This window comes from Nicotiana tabacum, chromosome 4 (genome assembly GCF_000715075.1).
Source record: "Nicotiana tabacum cultivar K326 chromosome 4, ASM71507v2, whole genome shotgun sequence".
NCBI classification, from domain to species: Eukaryota; Viridiplantae; Streptophyta; class Magnoliopsida; order Solanales; family Solanaceae; genus Nicotiana; species Nicotiana tabacum.
The window spans coordinates 96,939,137-96,962,242 of NC_134083.1; the positions used below are offsets into that span (position 1 = coordinate 96,939,137).

Here is a 23,106-nt window from a genome sequence, read left to right on the forward strand (position 1 = left end):
CGGCGAGGTTATTTCGGTTGAGTACCAATCGCGCTCCCCGAGGTCAAGGCGTGACAAAAATTTCATATTTTTTGTGTTAGTAATGCATGTAGATTATTAAAATAATACAAAAAGTTAGTAGAAATTACTTACCCCAAAATCTTGTATGAAAGTCTCATTCGCAAATCACCCCTCTCTAAGTCTAGGGTTCGAAATATGAGAGAATGAGCAAAAATCCCAAAATTCTTACTCTTGAATAATCCACACCCTGCCAAACGTATGAATAATCCACACCTACAAATTGCAAATTTTCGAAAAATAGAGCCAAAATATTGTAGGGATCTCCAAATTCAATTCTAGACTAAGTTCAAAATCACCATACGAACCTATTGGAACAATCAAAACATCAGTCTGAGGTTGTTTACAGAAACGGTAACCACCCCTGCAAGTTAAAAAATCACAAACACACATACGAAAAATATTAAGTTGGGGAGCGGGGCTCAAATACACAAAATAACTCACCGTGTCGTTATAATAAAAGATATAAGATGTATTACACCAGTGTCATCAAAATAATATATAAACTAGAGCGACACCGAAAGAAATCCTGAATTTAAAAACTAACTTGAAATAATAAATTAAAGAATACAAAAGTTTTTTATTTTTGAGGAAAATGAAGCATTAATAAGGAAATGCAAGGGTGGAACCAGCATGGAGAGAAAACTCCTTTTTACATTGTAGTTTGCACTTTTTAGATAAAGGTCTAAAGTGTATTGATTTCTCGATAGTAAATAATAAAGAGTAAAGATTAAGAAATTGGGATAAATAAGAAAAACCCTTGATTTGAGATTTTTAGTTTGAAAATTTAGCGAATTACTTTGGATGTTTAAGCTTTTGTCCCACCATACTCACGCCCCGCCATTACACCTCAGTGCATGTTTTGGTATGCCTCGCTCCAGGGGTCGCTCAAAAAATGCCTTTTAAATTACCGATCAATATCAATCGCTTTCTAAATTGTTCTGCAACATGTTTTGAACAAAAGAAAATATATTTTGTAATTTCACTAAGAAAGGATGATAACTCTTTTTATTTTATTTTTTAAAACGGAAGTCTCTCCAGCAATATTGTTGATGTGATATTTTGCTTTGGATGAATCTTGGCATTGAGTTGATTTAAAAATAAAGTAAAGCTTTCACTTCTCACTTGTCTTTAACTATGTTCTTTTCCGGTTACTAGAACAGCTTCTTGTAAAGGAATAACCTAAATGTATCTCATAAGTCTAGCTGGCGGTTTAATAAACTTACCATGATATTCATTCAGAATATCTATTCACTTTCCTTGCTTATTAATCCACTATATCTTAAGGAATATCTTAGATGTAACAGAAACCAATTTTTCTTATCATATTCTTCTAAATGCAAGACTACTATGGTAATAAATTAATGAATGAATAATTATTTGAAAGCATGAGGGAAATTGAAGGTGTATATAAAGGCAAGTGATGGAGAAAGTAAAAAGGAAACCAAATAAATAAATGGCTTCAATTTGTAGCTTCGGAATAGCTTTTGTATTAGGCCTTATTCTTGGGTGCAGTCGTGCAGAAGATAAGCTCTTCAATGTCCAATCCTACGGTGCTAAAGCAGATGCAAACACAGATAATAGTAAGGTGAGAACCAGCCATTTTAAATTTACATGTGCCTATCGTATTAATTCTTGCACAAATTCTAGACGGATGAAAATTATTGACAAACTCATACCGTCACACGAGTAAAACTATATCTTAGCACACTTCCTTTCAGATTTGGCATAAAAAAAATATTATAATTCCCAAATAGACAAGTTTTTCCTTATGTGTAATGTCAGCTTATGTTTCATATGAATGTTTTATGTTTGTATGTGCGCAAATAGTAGGATTAGATCATTATTTCAATAGAATGTGCGGTTATATTTTATTACACAAAAAACAATAGAATTAAAGCTTAATTAAGAGGTGAATTTACCACTTGAAGAGTTAAGTATTGTGTTTTGTTGCTCAAAACTTTACAGAGGAGTTTTACTTCATATCTAAAATCATATGGAATGTATGTGTTACATACTGAAACATGAGGTATAAGACAAGAAAAAGTTGCTTAAATAGTAAGCACCCTCCACTTCCAACCGTGAGACTGGGTACGAGTCATCAAGGGAGCAAAGTGAAAAGCCTGAAATCGGTATACATGTCCTAAAAATAAGAAAAGAAAAAGATGATATAGTTATTCAAAAGTCATTATTACATGTCTAACATTACCCTTTTAGCCAACATGACTACATATAATTGTCATTGTATATATGAAAATTCAGTGTCTAAATTATCTAATTAAGTCCCTGTCTTTTATTTATTGGTTTATTTTGGAAGGCATTCTTGAGTACTTGGAAGGATGCATGCCAATGGAGTGGAACAGCCAAATTCTTGATACCTTCAGGGGAATACTTGGTATATGCTGCAAATTTTATTGGACCATGCAGTGGATCCATAACCTTCCAAATCCAAGGGGTTGTTAAAGCTCCAACAGATCCTTCTCTATTCTGCAATTCGACTTGGATTTCCTTTCAATATGTGAATGGCTTAGAGATTGAAGGAGGCGGAACTTTAGATGGACAAGGGGCTTCAGCTTGGCCTTATTTTGATACTTCCAAGAATTCTAACTGCCCAGCCCTTCCTATCGTAAGTTTAATTTTGTATAAATTTTATGTTATTTGTCATTCTTGTCTAATTTATTCTGATATATTTTTATTTTTAATAAACTTATTTGTATATTTATCATATCGTTAATTTGACTAAATTCAGTTTTGCCGTAAAAGTGCATTTACGATATTACTCAATCATAGAAGTATAGCTATTCAAAAATTAGTGACAATACAAAATATCTTTCACCATTTACGTGGTTACTGAATACTTCTTGTTGTGATTATAATGTAAAGTTATTAAAAACTTAATATTGTCTTTCTATGCCTTATTTTTTAAAACTTGAGCCAGACACTGAAATTAGATTCTATCAAAAATGCGGCGGTGCACGACATACACTCAATCAATAGCAAGAGTTTCCATTATGGCGTCTTTATGTGCAATAACGTGACATTTAGTCATGTTAACCTAACCGCACAGGCGACAGCCCTAACACCGACGGCATTCACATGAGCGTCTCCACCAACATTCAAGTTTTGGATTCCAACATTGGCACCGGAGACGATATTATATCTATGATCAATGGCAGCCAAAGCATCAACATTTCAGGAATAACTTGTGGCCCTGGCCATGGAATAAGCATCGGAAGCTTAGGGAAAATACAAAATGAAGTCGTCACAGACGTACACGTCAAAAATTGCACTCTCATTGCTACTCAAAATGGCGCCAGGATTAAGACTTGGGCACCATCGGAGTCTGGTAGTGCCACAAGTATAAATTTTGAGGATATTTTCATGGATAATGTTAGAAATCCTATCATTATTGATCAGCATTATTGTTCATCGCCTCCTTGCAGCAGTCAGGTACTTGCATTGTCCTTTTCTCCATCTTTAAATTTAACATGTTTGGTATGTCGAAAGTCATGTTCAATTAAAAATGGTTTGACAGAAATTATTTTCCGGAATAATATTTACATGTCTTTTGTTGATAAGCACGAAGCATTATCCAAAATATTTATATATTAAAATTAATAATATATTAGCAAATCAAAAAATATTTTAATGAAATTCTTGAGTACAAAAGTTTAATAATAATATCTAAGTATCTAGAGCAAATATTATAACTTAAAGTTTAAATAGTTATAAAAAGAATTACTTCCGCCCACAAGTGACGGAAATCCTTTTCTCCCTTTTGATGAAAAATGTTTTCTTGGATCAAAAACATATTTTTAGTATTCCAAACACACAAAAAGAAAAAAAGACTATCTCATGAAAAATATTTTTCTACATAATATCTTACGTCATATCAAAAACGAAAATGTTCAGTTGTATATTATTTATATCACACGATGGCAACACTCTCCTTTGTTTCGTAGGCGAGCTCAGTGCAAATCAAAGACGTGACATTCAATAACATAAGAGGAACTTCAAGTTCAATGGCAGCTGTTACTTTGAATTGCAGTGCTTCATTTCCTTGCCAGGGAATCAACCTTAGTGAAATCAATTTGGTATACAATGGAGCTGGTGGACCCGCTGTCTCGTCGTGTGATAATGCCCACGGGACTGCCACCGGCATGGAGTTGCCTCCAAGTTGTTTAAAATCGTCTCTTGATTCATGAAGTTAGGGATATTAGAATTTTAAAATATATAGCATATTCACAAAGCAAATGCTCGATTATTTTTTTAGTCTGAGAAAATGAATAAAAAGTTCAATGAAGGAAAATTATTGTATTAAATCTTCGAAAGCTCTCTACTATTCTTCTCACAATTGTCCACACATAAAATAAGCTACTAATACCCCTATTTATAATAGTATGAAACCTATTTCAACTAGAAACAGGAAAGCATATTCTTATATTAGTTTTGACTACAATCATATTTAGACATGAATGAAATAAACTAGCAAATATCAAATCCTAAAAAAAAATTGGTTTCCTACTACAACTCTGAATTAGTTTTCCAACATTCTCTCGTAATTCAAAGTTGTATATGACTTTTATTGCATTGGAGCACTTCTCTCCAATCTTCTAGTTATATTGAACATGTGTCTGCAACCCTTATTGATGTACTTTGCCACCAACAACCAATTTTGTTGAAGTACCTGTCTTCAACATCTATTGATGCACTTTGTCACCAACACTCAATTTTGTTGAAGCACTTATCTTCAACTCCCCTTAGTGCACTCTGTCACCAACAACCAGTTTTGTTGAAGCGCTTGTCTTCAACTCCCGTTGATTCACTTTGTCATCAATACCTAATTTTGTTGAAACACATGTCTTCAACTCCTGTTGATGCACTTTGTCTTCAAAACACAATTTTGTTGAAGCACATGTCTTCAACTACCGTTGATGGCCTTTGTCACCGACACTCGATTTGTTGAAGCACCTGTCTACAACTCCCATTGATGCACTATGTCACCAACACCTAATTTCTCTGAAGCACTTGTCTCCAACACCCGTGGATCCACTTTATCACCAACACCCAACTTTTTTGAAGTAATTGCCTTCACCTCCTGTTGATGCACTTTGTCACCAATACCCAATTGCTGATACACCTGTCTCCAACTCCCAAATTATTTTTTTTCTTGACCGCTTCTCTACTTTTTAGAGAAGAGCCTCTTCCTCTTGTGCTATATTTGCTTCACCTCTTTAAGTTTGCATTCTTTTTGCTCAATCCCTCATCCCATCTCAAACATTATTGTTTTCCACGCATATATTATTGACCTGCCGTTTGCCAACATACTCAATGGCCAGACGGGCAGCACACATTGGCTAGTGCCGCCCGCTGGCAGCGGAAACTATTTGATTCTCTCCCAAGATCTTACAAGCTCTGATACCAATATGATGGAAAATTACTGTATTAAATCTTTTAAAGCTCTCTATAATTCTTCTCATAATTCTCCACATATCTCCACACATAAAGTAATCTACTAATACCCCTATTTATAGTAATACGAAACATATTTTAACTAGAAACATGAAAGCATATTCCCATAGTAATTCTGACTACAAATCCTATTTAGACATGGATTAAATAAAATGGCAAATATAAAATCTTAAATAACTTAGGTTTCCTACTACAACTTTGAATTAGTTTTTCAACATTCAAGTTGCATTCATTTTGTATTCGAAAATTAAATTCTAAAAAATTAAACAACAAAAAATATAAATATATAAGAAGTAAAAACAAATCTGAGTTGCCACTACCCAAAATCCCACCTAGTCGTGATGTTACCTAACCCCAACATGCTAGGTAATCCCATTAATAAATAATACAACTCGAATGAAAGATTATCAATAAACCAAAAATAAGAAGGTGAAAATCCATACAATTATCTCAAGGACTGGTATGACAAGTCACTAGCCACAAGATCTAGATTTACAATGTTGGTACGAAGAAAGTATAATATATGTTTTAATATACACAAACAGAAGTAAAATTTTTAATCTATCATGAACAAGTGGTAGTTTACATTTGGAACGCTGGTACATCCTCAGCTCCAAAATCCGCACGCAAGGTGCAGCAGTCTAGTATGAGTACAGTTGATTCCATATACTCAGTAAGTATCAAGACTAACCTAGGTGAAGTAGTGACGAGGTTTCAAGTAAAAAGATACTCACATTACTTAACCTTTACATCTCAATAACATATACTTGTACACAACAACAAAATTAAAGTTTAAGCATTGAATACAGGTAAGGCCATCGGTACATATAGCAAAGATATGCACAAGCATCGTAAATAAACTAGCAGTTCAGCATATAGAGAAGATATGCAACAAGAATAAAAAAATGATCAATAGTATATAAATAATATGCACAAATGAGCAAGCTATGTTACATAGGTTGACTTATAGAGAAGATATGTACGATAAATCAGTTCTTCAATCAAAGCGGTATATAGAGAAGATATGCATGAAATATCAAATAACCGCCAATAGTTTCATATAGAGAAGATATGTATAAAATGTGAAATAACCGTCGATAGTTGCATATAGAGAAGATATGCATGAGTAAAAAAGTAAAGTTACACGAATTTAACATATAGAGAAGATATATACCTGTCATGATCCAAACCCAAAAAATGGTCATCATGGCGCCTAATGCACTTGTTAGGCAAGCCGAGCATAACAACGACGGATCATAATAACAAAAATAATATAATTAGTACACGTCTAAAGCCAAAAACATAAATAACAGCATCGAAATACAATAACCTGCCAGAACTAGTAATACTGTGTCATGAGCTCTAAACAAAAGTACAAGTCCGGGATACGTATAAAAATACTATCTTAATGAAAATAACAATACTAAAAAGGAGAAAAGAGATGACAATACTGCGGTCGACATGTAGTTCTACCCGTCTCTCCAACATGCTCACAACAACACCTCACAACTACCCACAACTCGGTCCAACACCTAGATTTGCTCAATTAAGTGTAGAATGTAGTATGACCACAATCGACCTCATATTCTCAGAAAGTATCATAACTATCCTCGGTGAGGTAATAAAAGCAAGAATTGTTAATGATACTCGCTATTCACCTATATAATTCATAAACTAGCAAGTACAGAAAAATAATATGATTAAGTCAGGAACCACAGATAAAACCACCTTGGTGCACACAATCACTTAACATACTCTGCTCAGTAAACAATCCATCATATAAATAAGATATGCAAATACAACTGATAAACAACCAAGAAAATTACAAGTAAAGAAGAAATACAATAACCGAATCAAACACTAGCCAGTCTTTCCTCATAAAACGTGCAAACCATCAAGAGAGAAACATATGAGGGTCACCCTACAGGATAGATCCTTATCCACATACAACACAGACAACTCGCGTGCTATACGGATAACTCATGTGTCAATAATATCAACCACACGGATAACTCACATTCCAATAATAGCAATATCTCGAATCCGCAGGGACAACTTACGTGCCAATAGTAATAATATCTCATATCCGCATGGACAACTCACTTGCCAATAGTAATAATATCTCAGATCCACACGGACAACACACATGCTATTATATATCAACTTCACGGATAACTCACGTGCCAATATACAACCGCACGGACAACTCACGTGCTACTAGTCCAAGCCATACACATAGAAGGCAGATTTACAAGATCACATATACATGATCAATGCATATCAATTTCATACTCCTGGACTGGTATAAGTGACATGCTAAAGTGTATACATGTGTAAAGTGTGCTATAATAGCTTAAATCGGGCAATTTCATCACGAAAGTAGCAATCATTAGGTTCAATCACGAGATTAACCTCTATGTAACCTCAAACATGGTTCAAATAGCTCACAGAAATGGTACAAATATAAAAAACCTCCAATCACACCTTTAATTCACGTAATTTGGGTGTAATAATCTATGGATAATCAATATTTAATACCAAAATATAGTAAGGATTAATTATCCCTTCAATTGTGATGAAATTCCCTCCAAAAATCGCCTCTAATCAACTTCCACAACTCCAAAAATGAGAGAGAAACAAAACCCGTCGAAATATAAATCTGTCCATCATTTTTGCATTTGTAGACACTTGACCGCATCTGAAACTCCGCTTCTACAGAGAGAAGCCTACATTTTGCTTCTGCGGACACCCAGCCGCACACATGACTTTTATTCTGGGGCCCAATTGCCGCATCTTTGGTCACAACTCCCAACGACCTCCTTCGCATCTGTGCCAAATAATTTTGCAGATGCGCCGCATCTGCGAACCCTTCTCCAAGGGTGCGATTGCACCAGACCTGCCAACCTTCAACCAAGTTCAACCACCTTTCGTGTGATCCAAAACCCACCCAAGCCCCTCGGGACCCCGTCATAACACACCAACCAATCCTAAAATATAATACGGACCTACTTGAGGTCTTAAATCACATAAACAACATCAAAACCACAATTTGCACCTCAATTAAAGCCTAAGGAGCTAATGAACCTTCAACTTGTAAAACTCATGTCAAACCACGTCAAATCAACTCGGAATGACCTCAAATTTTGCAGACAAGTCCGGACTGACACAATGGACCTATCCCAACTCCCAGAACTGAAATCTAAACCCGATATCATCAAAGTCGGCTCCTGGTCAAACCTATCAATCTTCTAAACCTTCAAGTTTTCAACTTTTGCCAAATAGGACCAAATCAACCTAGGAACCTCGAAATCAAAATCTGGACATACACCTAATTCCAAAATCACCACACAAACCTTTTCGAACCCTCAAAAAATCATTTCGGGGTCATCCATATAAAAGTCAAACTCAGAAAAACTCTTACAACTTAAGCCTCCAACCAAGAGACTAAGTGTCCCAATTCAATCCAAAACTCTCTCGAAACCAAGCCAACAACCCCAACAAGTCATGTATCAAGAAATACACATATGTAAAGCATCAAACAGGGGAAACACAACTAAAATACTCAAATGATCGGTCAGGTCATTACATTCTCCCTCTCTTAAACAAACATTCATCCTCGAATGAGTCTAGAATCATACCTGGAATCTCAAAAAGGTGAGGGTATCTATTCCGCATCTCCTTCTCGATCTTCCAAGTAGCCTCCTCGACCAACGGACCTCTCCAATGAACCTTCACCAATACTATATTCTTCGACCTCAACTCACGAACCGACCAGTCTAAAACAGCCACCAGCTCCATAGTATAAGTTAAATCCTCATCCAATTGCACCATGCTGAAGTCCAATACATGTTAAGGACCCCCAAGATAACTCCTAAGCATGGAAACATGAAACATTGGGTGAACTCTCAAGCACCTCAAAAAGACCAATATACCGTGGGCTCAACTTGCCCTTCTTCCTGAACCTCATCACATCCTTCATGGGTGAAACTCTGAGCAAAGCCCTCTCACCTACCATATATGTAACATCACGAGCCTTCCTGTCAGCATAACTCTTCTTCCTGGACTCCGCTGTATGAAGTCGCTCCTGCATTAACTTCACCTTCTCCAAAGCATCACAGGCCAAATTAGTGCCCAACAACCTAGTTCCCCAAGCTCAAACCAACCAACCATAGAACGACATTGCCTCCCATATAAGGCCTCACACAGAGCCATCTGGATGCTCAGCTAATAGATGTTGTTGTAGAATAACTCTAATAACAGTAGGAATGGTTCCCATGATAATCAATGACACATGCTCGTAACATGTCCTCCAAAATTTGAATAGTACGCTTGGTCTTTTGTGTCTGTTTGGGAATGATATGTTGTACTCGGTTGAAACCTATGTGTCCAACTCATGCTGCACTGCAGTCCAAAAATGCGATGAAAACTGCGTGCCTCGATACATGATAATAGAAACTGGCACACCATGAAGGCAAACAATCTCCCAAATATAAATCCAAGCTGGCTGATCTGAAGAGTAGGTAGTCATGACTCGAATGACGTTTGCAGACTTAGTCAATATTTCCACAATGACCCACAACGCATCAAATTTCCTCAAGGTCCATGGAAGCCCAACTACAAAATCCATACTGATAAGCTTCAACTTACCCTTCGGCATATTAGGCCTCTGAAGCAGTCCACTCGGTCTTTGATGCTCGTATATCACCTGTTGACAGTTCAAACACCGACAACATACTGCAAATATCCTTCTTCATCCTCCGCCTCCAATACTGCTACCTCAAATTATGGTACATCTTCGCGGCTATTGGATGAATGGAATACCATGAACTAAAGGCCTTCTCAAGAATCAACTCTCGCAACCCATCCACATTTTGGAACACAGATCCGGCACTGAAGCCTCAATACCCTATCATTTCCAATAGTAACCTCCTTAGCATCATTCTTCTGCACCGTGTCTTGTTAGGACAAGCATGTGGGGATCATCATACTGACGCGCCTTGTGCTCAAACAAGGACGACTGTGATATAACACAAGAAAGAACACTACTAGGCTTTGAAATATCCAAACTCACAAACCGATTGGCCAAAACATGAACATCCAATGCCAACAGTCTCTTCCTAGATGGGATATAAGCAAGTGACCCTATGCTCTAAGCCTTCCTACTCAGAGCGTCAGCCACTATATTAGCCTTTCATGAGTGATAAAGAATGGTGATATCATAGTTCTTTAGTAACTCTAACCAACCATGTTGCCTTAAATTGAGATCTTTTTTGCTTGAACAAGTGCTGGAGACTCATGTGATATGTGAACACCTCACAAGACACGCTGTAAAGATAATGCCTCCAAATATTAAGCGCGTGAACAATGGATGCTAACTCCAAATCGTGTACTAGGTAGTTCTTCTCATGGGGCTTCAGCTAATGCGAAGTAAAAGCAATCCTTCTACCCTCCTGAATCAACACACATCCAATCCCAATCTGTGAAGCATCACAATAGACTATATAAGAACCCGATCCCGAAGGTAAAATCGAAACTGGAGCTGTAGTGAAGCTAGTCTTGATCTTCTGAAAGCTCTCCTCACACTCATCAGACCACCTGAATGGGGAACCCTTCTGCATCAATCTAGTCAATGGGGCTGCTATTGATGAAAACCCCTCCACAAAATAGTGATAATACCGAGCAAACCCAAGAAAACTCTGGATCTCAGTAGGAGTAGACAGTCTAAGCCAACTCTCAACTGCTTCAATCATTTTTTAATCCACCTTAATCCCCTTACTAGACACCACGTGGCCCATAAATACCACTAAGTCTAACCAAAACTCACTCTTGGAGAATTTAACATATAGCTTCTTCTCCCTCAAAGTTTGGAGCACAATCCTCAAGTGCTGCTCATGCTCTTCCTGGCTGCGAGAATACACCAATATATCATCAATGAAAACTATGGCGAAGGAATCCAAATAAGCCTGAAATATGTTGTTCATCAGGTGCATGAAAGCTGTTGGGGCATTGGGCAACATAAAAGACGTCACCAAAAACTCATACTGTCCATAAAGTGTCCTGAAAGCTGTCTTAGTAATATCTGAAGTCTTAATATTCAACTGATGGAACCCAAATTTAAAGTCAATCTTCGAGAATACCCTATCAACCTGAAAATGATAAAACAAATCATCAATACGTGGTATTAGGCACTTATTCTTGATAGTAACCTTGTCCTACTACTTGTAGTGAATGCACATCCTCATAGAACAATCTTTCTTCTACACAAAGAGTACTGGTGAACCCCATGATGACACATTAGGCCTGATGAAACCCTTATCAAGCAATTCCAATAACTGCTCATTCAATTACTTTAACTCCACTTGTGCCATGCGATATGGTGAAACAGATATGGGCTGAGTGCCCAACACCAAATCAATACCCAAATCAATATCCATGTTGGGTGGCATGACTAGCAGGTATGCAGGAACACATCTGTAAACTCCCTCACTACTGGAACTCACTCAACAGTAGGAGTATTTGCACTAACATCTCTCATGAAGGACAAATACGTCGAACACCCCTTTTCAACCATCCGTAAGCCTTCAAATACGAAATCACTCTACTGGGAGTGTGACCAAGAGAACCTCTCCACCCTAGGAAACCCAAGCATCACCAATGTCACTATCTTGATGTGATAATCAAGAATAGCATTGTATGGAGATAGACAATCCATAACCAAAATCACCTCAAAATTAACCATACTAAGCAATAAAAGATCAAATCTAGTCTCATAACAGTTGATGGCAACCACGCACGACAAATATACACAATCCACCATAATAGAATCATCCACCAGTGGAGAGAAATGAACATGCATACCTAATGGATCGTGAGGGATATCTAAATAATGAGTGAAATAGGATGACACATAAGAGTAAGTGGAACCAGGGTCAAATAAAACTGAAGCATCCCTATGGCACACTGAAACAATACATGTGATCATGGAGTCAGAAGAAACTACCTCTGGCCTGGTAGGAAATATATAGAAACGGGACTGACCAGTGCCTGACAGACCTCCCCCTCTAGGGAGACCTCGAATTGGGTGAGCCCCTCCACTAGCTGGTTGTGTGGGTGGTGCAGCTATTGGTGCTGAAACCATAGGCTGCATGCTCTACTATGGGAGTCTACTCAGAAGTCTTGGGCAATCCCTATTAAGATGACTCAAGTGTCCACACTCGAAACAACAATTCCTCTAATGAGGCTGCTGACCCTAATAACCCGAATAACTGCTTGTGGAACCCTGAGCAATATAACACGGTAAGAACTATGTGCCAGCAGTGCACTGAATGATGACTGAACTACGCGAGCACTGTATGAAATGTGACTAATTAAAGAAACACGAGAAATCTAACGAGCTGCCTTAGCACACCTAAAACGACAACCTCTGCTGAAATTTAGCTGGCTTCCGGAAGAGGCCCGGCGAAAACCACCTGAACCACGGGGTGTCTTGTCCTCCTTCTCCTCTCGCTCAAGCCTGCGAACATGCTCCAAACGCCTAACAATCTCAACCACCAGGTCAAACATAACATCTGTCTCAGCCTCCCGAGACAAACTATATCATAGACCATAGTTGAGGAAATCAATGAACCTCCTGATCTTCTCCCTCTCAATGGGCACCAACCATACTGCATGATGTGCCAACTTCACGAATCTTATATCGTACTAGGTCACAGTCATACCCTCCTCGCGTATCTTCTCAAAGTCCCTACATAACTCTTATCTGCGAGTCTGTGGAATAAATTTCTCTAGGAAGAGATATGAGAAGTGATGCCTTGTAAGTGGTGCTGTGCCAGCTGGTCTGCTTCACTCATAGGTCTACCACCACCTGTAGGCTAGCCCTATCAGCTAAAAGTAGTATCCATGTCCACTAGTGCCCACAATACATGTTATGCGAAGAATCTTATGACACCAATCTAGAAAACCCTGAGCATCCTCTGACTCTTCTCCACTGAACTAGGGAGGATGAATCCTCTGAAATCGTTCAGACCTCTTCTTCTCATCATAAGTTATAGATGGACCAACCTCGGCCCGACCATCAATAACTGGCTGAACTGGTGACATCCCTGGTGTCTGATAACCTCTAGCTAGCTGCTCCAATGTTCAGGCAAAGGGAGTCTGGGATTCTTCAATAGTCCGTGACGTAGCTGGTGCACCTGATATCATACCCTCCTAAGCCAAAGTTGTGTACACACTCAAAATATGGGCCAAAGCCTCCTGAAGACCAGGTATAGCAACATGTAATGATGGTGTTTGATCTTGTCCCACCGGTTCAACATTAGCTGGAACCTGCTCCTCTATTGGAGACACCGATGGCTCCACAGGTGCTGCTCTAGCTGCAATGCGAGCCCCACCTCGATCTCTACCTCGGCCACAACCTCTCGTGGCCCTGACTTGTGGCAGTGGTGCCCGCTTGACTGATCCGGCTGAATGTTTCCTCACCTTCCGTGAGAGGATAGAAGAGTAAAGCTTCAAAATTCAAAATTTAACAAATCCGCATGACAAGAATGCAAGAAAGTGAAGTTTTCGAACAGTTCGGTAGCCTCTCGAAGATAAGTACAGATATCTCTGTATCGATCCGTAAGACTCTACTAAACTCTCTCATGACTCGTAGAACCTATTAATCTAGGGTTGTGATACAAACTTGTCACGACCCAAAAATAACAAATAGCCATTATGACACCTAACGCACTTGATATGCAAATCGAACATATCATTGTCAGATCGTAATAACAAAAATAGCAGAAATAGTGCAACTCTAAAGCCAAAAACATAAAGAACTGTGCGAAATACAATAATCCCCCAGAACATGTAATGTAGTGTAATGAGATCTAAACAGAAGTACAAGTTTGGGATACAAATAGCAATAATGTCTAAATGGAAATAATATTTCTAAAAAGGAGAAAAGAGACGCCAAGACTGTAGTCGAGATGCAACTCTACATCGTCTCTCCAAAGTTCTCACAATAACACCTGACAGCTAGCCTAACTCGGTCCAAAACATGGATCTAAACAATTAACTGTAGAGTGTAGTATGAGTATAACCGACCCCATGTACTCTGCAAGTATCATAACTAACCTCGGTGAGGTAATATAAGCAAGATTATTAATGATACTCGCTATTCACTGTATAGTTCATAAATCTAACAAGTACAGAACATCAATATGATCAATTCAGGAACCACAGATAAAACCACCTTGATGCACATAGTAACTTAACAAACTCTACTCAGTAAACAATCCAACATATAAAGAAGATATGCAAGTAGAACTGATAAACGACCAAGGAAATTGCATGTAAAAAAGAAATGCAATAACATAATCAAACACTGGGCAGTCATTCCTCATACCGCATATACACCATCACGAGAGAAACATGAAATGCTGACCCTATGGGGATTAATACTTATGAAAACGCTACACGGACAACTCACGTGCCAAAATATGAACCATACGGACAACTCACGTGCCAATAATAACAACATCTCGGATCCACATGGACAACTCACGTGCCAATAGTGATAACATCTCAGATCCGCACGGACAACTAACATGTTGCACGTACAACTGACATGTTGTTCGGATAACTCACGTGCCAATAGTAACAATATCTCAGATCCGCATAGAAAAATCTCGTGCTATCATATCTCAACCGAACGGACAACTCACGTGCCAATAATCACAGCCCCACAGACAACTCGCATGCTACCAGTCTAATCCATACACACAGAAGGCAGATATACAAGATTACATATACATGATGACACATTAGGCCTGATGAAACCCTTATAAAGCAATTCCAATAACTGCTCCTTCAATTACTTTAACTCCACTTGTGCCATGCGATATGGTGGAATAGATATGGGCTGAGTGCCCAACACCAAATCAATACCTAAATCAATATCCATGTTGGGTGGCATGCCTGGCAAGTATGCAGGAACACATCTGTATACTCCCTCACTTCTGGAACTGACTCAACAGTAGGAGCATTTGCACTAACATCTCTCATGAAGGCCAAATACACCGAACACCCCTTCTCAACTATCCGCTAAGCCTTCAAATACAAAATCACTTTACTGGGAGTGTGACCAAGAAAACCTCTCCACCCTAGGAAACCCAAGCATCGCCAATGTCACTATCTTGATGTGATAATCAAGAATAGCATTGTATGGAGGTAGACAATCCATAACCAAAATCACCTCAAAATTAACCATACTAAGCAATAAAAGATCAAATCTAGTCTCATAACATTTTATGGAAACCACGCACGACAAATATACACGATCCACCACAATAGAATCATCCACCAGTGGAGATAAATGAACATGCATACCTAATGGATCGTGAGGCATATCCAAATAACGAGCGAAATAGGATGACACATAAGAGTAAGTGGAACCAGGGTCAAATAATACTGAAGCATCCCTATAGCACACTGAAACAATACATGTGATCATGGAGTCAGAAGCAACTACCTCTGTCCAGGTAGGAAATATATAGAAAAGGGACTGACCACTGCCTGACAGACCTCCCCCTCTAGGGAGACCTCGAATTGGGTGAGCCCCTCCACTAGCTGGTTGTGTGGGTGGTGCAGCTATTGGTGCTGAAACCATAGGCTGCATGCTCTACTATGGGAGTCTACTCAGAAGTCTTGGGCAATCCCTATTAAGATGACTCAAGTGTCCACACTCGAAACAACCATTCTTCTAATGAGGCTGCTGACCCTAATAACCCGAATAACTGCTTGTGAAACCCTGAGCAATATAACACGGTAAGAACTATATGCCAGCAGTGCACTGAATGATGACTGAACTACGCGAGCACTGTATGAACTATGGCTAATTAAAGAAACACGAGAAATCTAACGAGCTGCCTTAGCACACCTAAAACGACGACCTCTGCTGTAATTTAACTGGCTTCCGGAAGAAGCCCGGCGAAAATCACCTGAACCACGGGGTGTCTTGTCCTCCTTCTCCTCTAGCTCAAGCCTGCGAACATGCTCAAAATGCCTAACAATCTCAACCACCTGGTCAAACCTAACATCTGTCTCAGCCTCCCGAGACAAACTATATCATAGACCATAGTTGAGGAAATCAATGAACCTCCTGATCTTCTCCCTCTCAATGGGCACCAACCATACTGCATGATGTGCCAACTTCACGAATATTATATCGTACAAGGTCACAGTCATACCCTCCTCACGTAGCTTCTCAAAGTCCCTACATAACCCCTATCTGCGAGTCTGTGGAATAAACGTCTCTAGGAAGACAAATGAGAAGTGATGCATTATAAGTGGTGCTGTGCCAGCTGGTTTGCTTGACTCATTGGTCTACCACCACCTTTAGGCTAGCCCTATCAGCTAAAAGTAGTATCCATGTCCACTAGTGCCCACAATACATGTTATGCGAAGAATCTTATGACACCAATCTAGAAAACCCTGAGCATCCTCTAACTCTTCTCCACTAAACTAGGGAGGATGAATCCTCTGAAATCGTTCAGACCTCTTCTTCTCATCATCAGTTATAGATGGACCAACCTCGGCCCGAGCATCAATAACTGGCTGAACTGGTGACATCCCTGGTGTCTGATAACCTCTAGCTAGCTGCTCCAATGTTCAGGCAAAGGGAGTCTGGGATTCTTCAATAGTCTGTGAGGTAGCTGGTGCACCTGATATCATACCCTCCTAAGACAATGTCGTGTACACACTCAAAATATGGGCCAAAGCCTCCTGAAGACCAGGTATAGCAACATGTAATGATGGTGTTTGATCTGGTCCCACCGGTTCAACATTAGCTGGAACCTGCTCCTCTATTGGAGACACTGGTTGCTCCACAGGTGCTGCTCTAGCTGCAATGCGAGCCCCACCTCGATCTCTACCTCGGCCACAACCTCTCGTGGCCCTGACTTGTGGCAGTGGTGCCCGCTTGACTGATCCGGCTGAATGTTTCCTCACCTTCCGTGAGAGGATAGAAGAGTAAAGCTTCAAAATTCAAAATTTAACAAATCCGCATGACAAGAATGCAAGAAAGTGAAGTTTTCGAACAGTTCAGTAGCCTCTCGAAGATAAGTACATATGTCTCTGTACTGATCCGTAAGACTCTACTAAACTTTCTCATGACCCGTAGAACCTATTAATCTAGGGTTGTGATACAAACTTGTCATGACCCAAAATAACAAATAGCCATTATGACACCTAACGCACTTGATATGCAAATCAAACATATCATTGTCAGATCGTAATAACAAAAATAGCAGAAATAGTACAAGTCTAAAGACAAAAACATAAAGAACTGTGCGAAATACAATAATCCCCCGGAACATGTAATGTAGTGTAATGAGATCTAAACAGAAGTACAAGTTTGGGATACAAATAGCAATAATGTCTAAATGGAAATAATATTTCTAAAAAGGAGAAAAGAGACGCCAAGATTGCAGTCGAGATGCAACTCTACATTGTCTCTCCAAAGTTTTCACAATAACACCTCACAGCTAGCCTAACTCGGTCCAAAACCTGGATCTACACAATTAACTATAGAGTGTAGTATGAGTATAACTGACCCCATGTACTCTACAAGTATCATAACTAACCTCGGTGAGGTAATATAAGCAAGATTATTAATGATACTCGCTATTTACTGTATAGTTCATAAATCTAACAAGTACAGAACATCAATATGATCAATTCAGGAGCCACAGATAAAACCACCTTGATGCACACAGTAACTTAACAAACTCTACTCAGTAAACAATCCAACATATAAAGAACATATACAAGTAGAACTGATAAACGACCAAGGAAATTGCATGTAAAAAAGAAATGCAATAACATAATCAAACACTGGGCAGTCATTCCTCATACCGCATATACACTATCAAGATAGAAACATGAAATGCTGACCCTAGGGGGATTAATACTTATGAAAACACTACACGGACAACTCACGCGTTGCACCGACAACTCACGTGCCAAAATATGAACCGTACGGATAACTCACGAGCCAATAATAACAAAATATCGGATCCACACAGACAACTCACTTGCCAATAGTAATAAAATCTCAGATCCGCACGGACAACTCACATGTTGCACGTACAACTGACGTGTTGTACGGATAACTCACGTGCCAATAGTAACAATATCTCAGATCCGCATAGAAAAATCTCGTGCTATCATATCTCAACCGTACGGACAACTCACGTGCCAATAATCACAGCCCCACAGACAACTCGCGTGCTACCAGTCTAATCCATACACACGGAAGGCAGATATACAAGATTACATATACATGATGACACAATAGGCCTGATGAAACCCTTATCAAGCAATTCCAATAACTGCTCCTTCAATTACTTTAACTCCACTTGTGCCATGCGATATGGTGGAATAGATATGGGCTGAGTGCCCAACACCAAATCAATACCTAAATCAATATCCATGTTGGGTGGCATGCCTGGCAGGTATGCGAGAACACATCTGTAAACTCCCTCACTACTGGAACTGACTCAACAGTAGGAGCATTTGCACTAACATCTCTCATGAAGGCCAAATACGCCGAACACCCCTTCTCAACCATCCGCTAAGCCTTCAAATATGAAATCACTCTACTGGGAGTGTGACCAAGAGAACCTCTCCACCCTAGGAAACCCAAGCATCGCCAATGTCACTATCTTGATGTGATAATCAAGAATAGCATTGTATGGAGATAGACAGTCCATAACCAAATTCACCTCAAAATTAACCACACTAAGCAATAAAAGATCAAATCTAGTCTCATAACATTTGATGGCAACCACGCACGACAAATATCCACGATCCACCATAATAGAATCATCCACCAGTGGAGATAAATGAACATGCATACCTAATGGATCGTGAGGCATATCCAAATAACAAGCGAAATAGGATGACACATAAGATTAAGTGGAACCAGGGTCAAATAAAACTAAAGCATCCCTATGGCACACTGAAACAATACATGTGATCATAGAGTCAGAAGCAACTACCTCTGGCCTGGTAGGAAATATATAGAAACGGGACTGACCGCTGCCTGACAGACCTCCCCCTCTAGGGAGACCTCGAATTGGGTGAGCCCCACCACTAGCTGGTTGTGTGGGTGGTGCAGCTATTGGTGCTGAAACCATAGGCTGCATGCTCTACTGTGGGAGTCTACTCAAAAGTCTTGGGCAATCTCTATTAAGATGACTCAAGTGTCCACACTCGAAAAAACCATTCCTCTAATGAGGCTGCTGACCCTAATAACCCGAATAACTGCTTGTGGAACCCTGAGCAATATAACACGGTAAGAACTATGTGCCAGCAGTGCACTGAATGATGACTGAACTACGCAAGCACTGTATGAACTGTGGCTAATTAAAGAAACACGAGAAATCTAACGAGCTGCCTTAGCACACCTAAAACGACGACCTCTGCTGTAATTTAACTGGCTTCCGGAAGAGGACCGGCAAAAACCACCTGAACCACGGGGTGTCTTGTCCTCCTTCTCCTCTCGCTCAAGCCTGCGAACATGCTCCAAACGCCTAACAATCTCAACCACCTGGTCAAACCTAACATCTGTCTCAGCCTCCCGAGACAAACTATATCATAGACCATAGTTGAGGAGATCAATGAACCTCCTGATCTTGTCCCTATCAATGGGCACCAACCATACTGCGTGATGTGCCAACTTCACGAATCTTATATCGTACTAGGTCACAGTCATACCTTCCTCGCGTAGCTTCTCAAAGTCCCTACATAACTCCTATCTTCGAGTCTGTGGAATAAACTTCTCTAGGAAGAGAAATGAGAAGTGATGCCTTGTAAGTGGTGTTGTGCCAGCTGGTCTGCTTGACTCATAGGTCTACCACCACCTTTAGGCTAGCCCTATCAGCTAAAAGTAGTATCCATGTCCACTAGTGCCCACAATACATGTTATGCGAAGAATCTTATGACACCAATCTAGAAAACCCTGAGCATCCTCTAACTCTTCTCCACTAAACTAGGGAGGATGAATCCTCTGAAATCGTTCAGACCTCTTCTTCTCATCATCAGTTATAGATGGACCAACCTCGGCCCGAGCATCAATAACTGGCTGAACTGGTGACATCCCTGGTGTCTGATAACCTCTAGCTAGCTGCTCCAATGTTCAGGCAAAGGGAGTCTGGGATTCTTCAATAGTCTGTGAGGTAGCTGGTGCACCTGATATCATACCCTCCTAAGACAATGTCGTGTACACACTCAAAATATGGGCCAAAGCCTCCTGAAGACCAGGTATAGCAACATGTAATGATGGTGTTTGATCTGGTCCCACCGGTTCAACATTAGCTGGAACCTGCTCCTCTATTGGAGACACTGGTTGCTCCACAGGTGCTGCTCTAGCTGCAATGCGAGCCCCACCTCGATCTCTACCTCGGCCACAACCTCTCGTGGCCCTGACTTGTGGCAGTGGTGCCCGCTTGACTGATCCGGCTGAATGTTTCCTCACCTTCCGTGAGAGGATAGAAGAGTAAAGCTTCAAAATTCAAAATTTAACAAATCCGCATGACAAGAATGCAAGAAAGTGAAGTTTTCGAACAGTTCGGTAGCCTCTCGAAGATAAGTACAGATATCTCTGTATCGATCCGTAAGACTCTACTAAACTTTCTCATGACCCGTAGAACCTATTAATCTAGGGTTGTGATACAAACTTGTCACGACCCAAAAATAACAAATAGCCATTATGACACCTAACGCACTTGATATGCAAATCGAACACATCATTGTCAGATCGTAATAACAAAAATAGCAGAAATAGTACAAGTCTAAAGACAAAAACATAAAGAACTGTGCAAAATACAATAATCCCCAAGAACATGTAATGTAGTGTAATGAGATCTAAATAGAAGTACAAGTTTGGGATACAAATAGCAATAATGTCTAAATGGAAATAATATTTCTAAAAAGGAGAAAAGAGACGCCAAGACTGCAGTCGAGATGCAACTCTACATCGTCTCTCCAAAGTTCTCACAATAACACCTCACAGCTAGCCTAACTCGGTCCAAAACCTGGATCTACACAATTAACTATAGAGTGTAGTATGAGTATAATCGACCCCATGTACTCTGAAAGTATCATAACTAACCTCGGTGAGGTAATATAAGCAAGATTATTAATGATACTCGCTATTCACTGTATAGTTCATAAATCTAACAAGTACAGAACATCAATATGATCAATTCAGGAACCACAGATAAAACCACCTTGATGCACACAGTAACTTAACAAACTCTACTCAGTAAACAATCCAACATATAAAGAAGATATACAAGTAGAACTGATAAACGACCAAGGAAATTGCATGAAAAAAAGAAATGCAATAACATAATCAAACACTGGGCAGTCATTCCTCATACCGCATATACACTATCAAGAGAGAAACATGAAATGCTGACCCTAGGGGGATTAATACTTATGAAAACGCTACACGGACAACTCACGCGTTGCTCCGACAACTCACGTGCCAAAATATGAACCGTACAGACAACTCACGAGCCAATAATAACAACATCTCAGATCCACACGGACAACTCACTTGCCAATAGTAATAACATCTCAGATCCGCACGGAAAACTCACATGTTGCACGTACAACTGACGTGTTGTACGGATAACTCACGTGCCAATAGTAACAATATCTCAGATCCGCATAGAAAAATCTCGTGCTATCATATCTCAACCGTACGGACAACTCATGTGCCAATAATCACAGCCCCATAGACAACTCGCGTGCTACCAGTCTAATCCATACACACAGAAGGCAGATATACAAGATTACATATACATGATGACACAATAGGCCTGATGAAACCCTTATCAAGCAATTCCAATAACTGCTCCTTCAATTACTTTAACTCCACTTGTGCCATGCGATATGGTGGAATAGATATGGGCTGAGTGCCCAACACCAAATCAATACCTAAATCAATATCCATGTTGGGTGGCATCCCTGGCAGGTATGCGAGAACACATCTGTAAACTCCCTCACTACTGGAACTGACTCAACAGTAGGAGTATTTGCACTAACATCTCTCATGAAGGCCAAATACGCCGAACACCCCTTCTCAACCATCCGCTAAGCCTTCAAATACGAAATCACTCTCCTGGGAGTGTGACCAAGAGAACCTCTCCACCCTAGGAAACCCAAGCATCGCCAATGTCACTATCTTGATGTGATAATCAAGAATAGCATTGTATGGAGATAGACAGTCCATAACCAAATTCACCTCAAAATTAACCATACTAAGCAATAAAAGATCAAATCTAGTCTCATAACATTTGATGGCAACCACGCACGACAAATATCCACGATCCACCATAATAGAATCATCCACCAGTGGAGATAAATGAACATGCATACCTAATGGATCGTGAGGCATATCCAAATAACGAGCGAAATAGGATGACACATAAGATTAAGTGGAACCAGGGTCAAATAAAACTGAAGCATACCTATGGCATACTAAAACAATACATGTGATCATGGAGTTAGAAGCAACTACCTCTGGCC

General features: G+C 39.7%; 1 pseudogene; it reads left to right on the plus strand.

Annotated features, from left to right (window-relative positions):
* The first annotated feature begins 1,513 nt into the window (after nt 1–1,513).
* On the plus strand, nt 1,514–4,262 carry LOC107807351 (exopolygalacturonase-like; annotated as a pseudogene).
* Nucleotides 4,263–23,106: the final 18,844 nt, after the last annotated feature.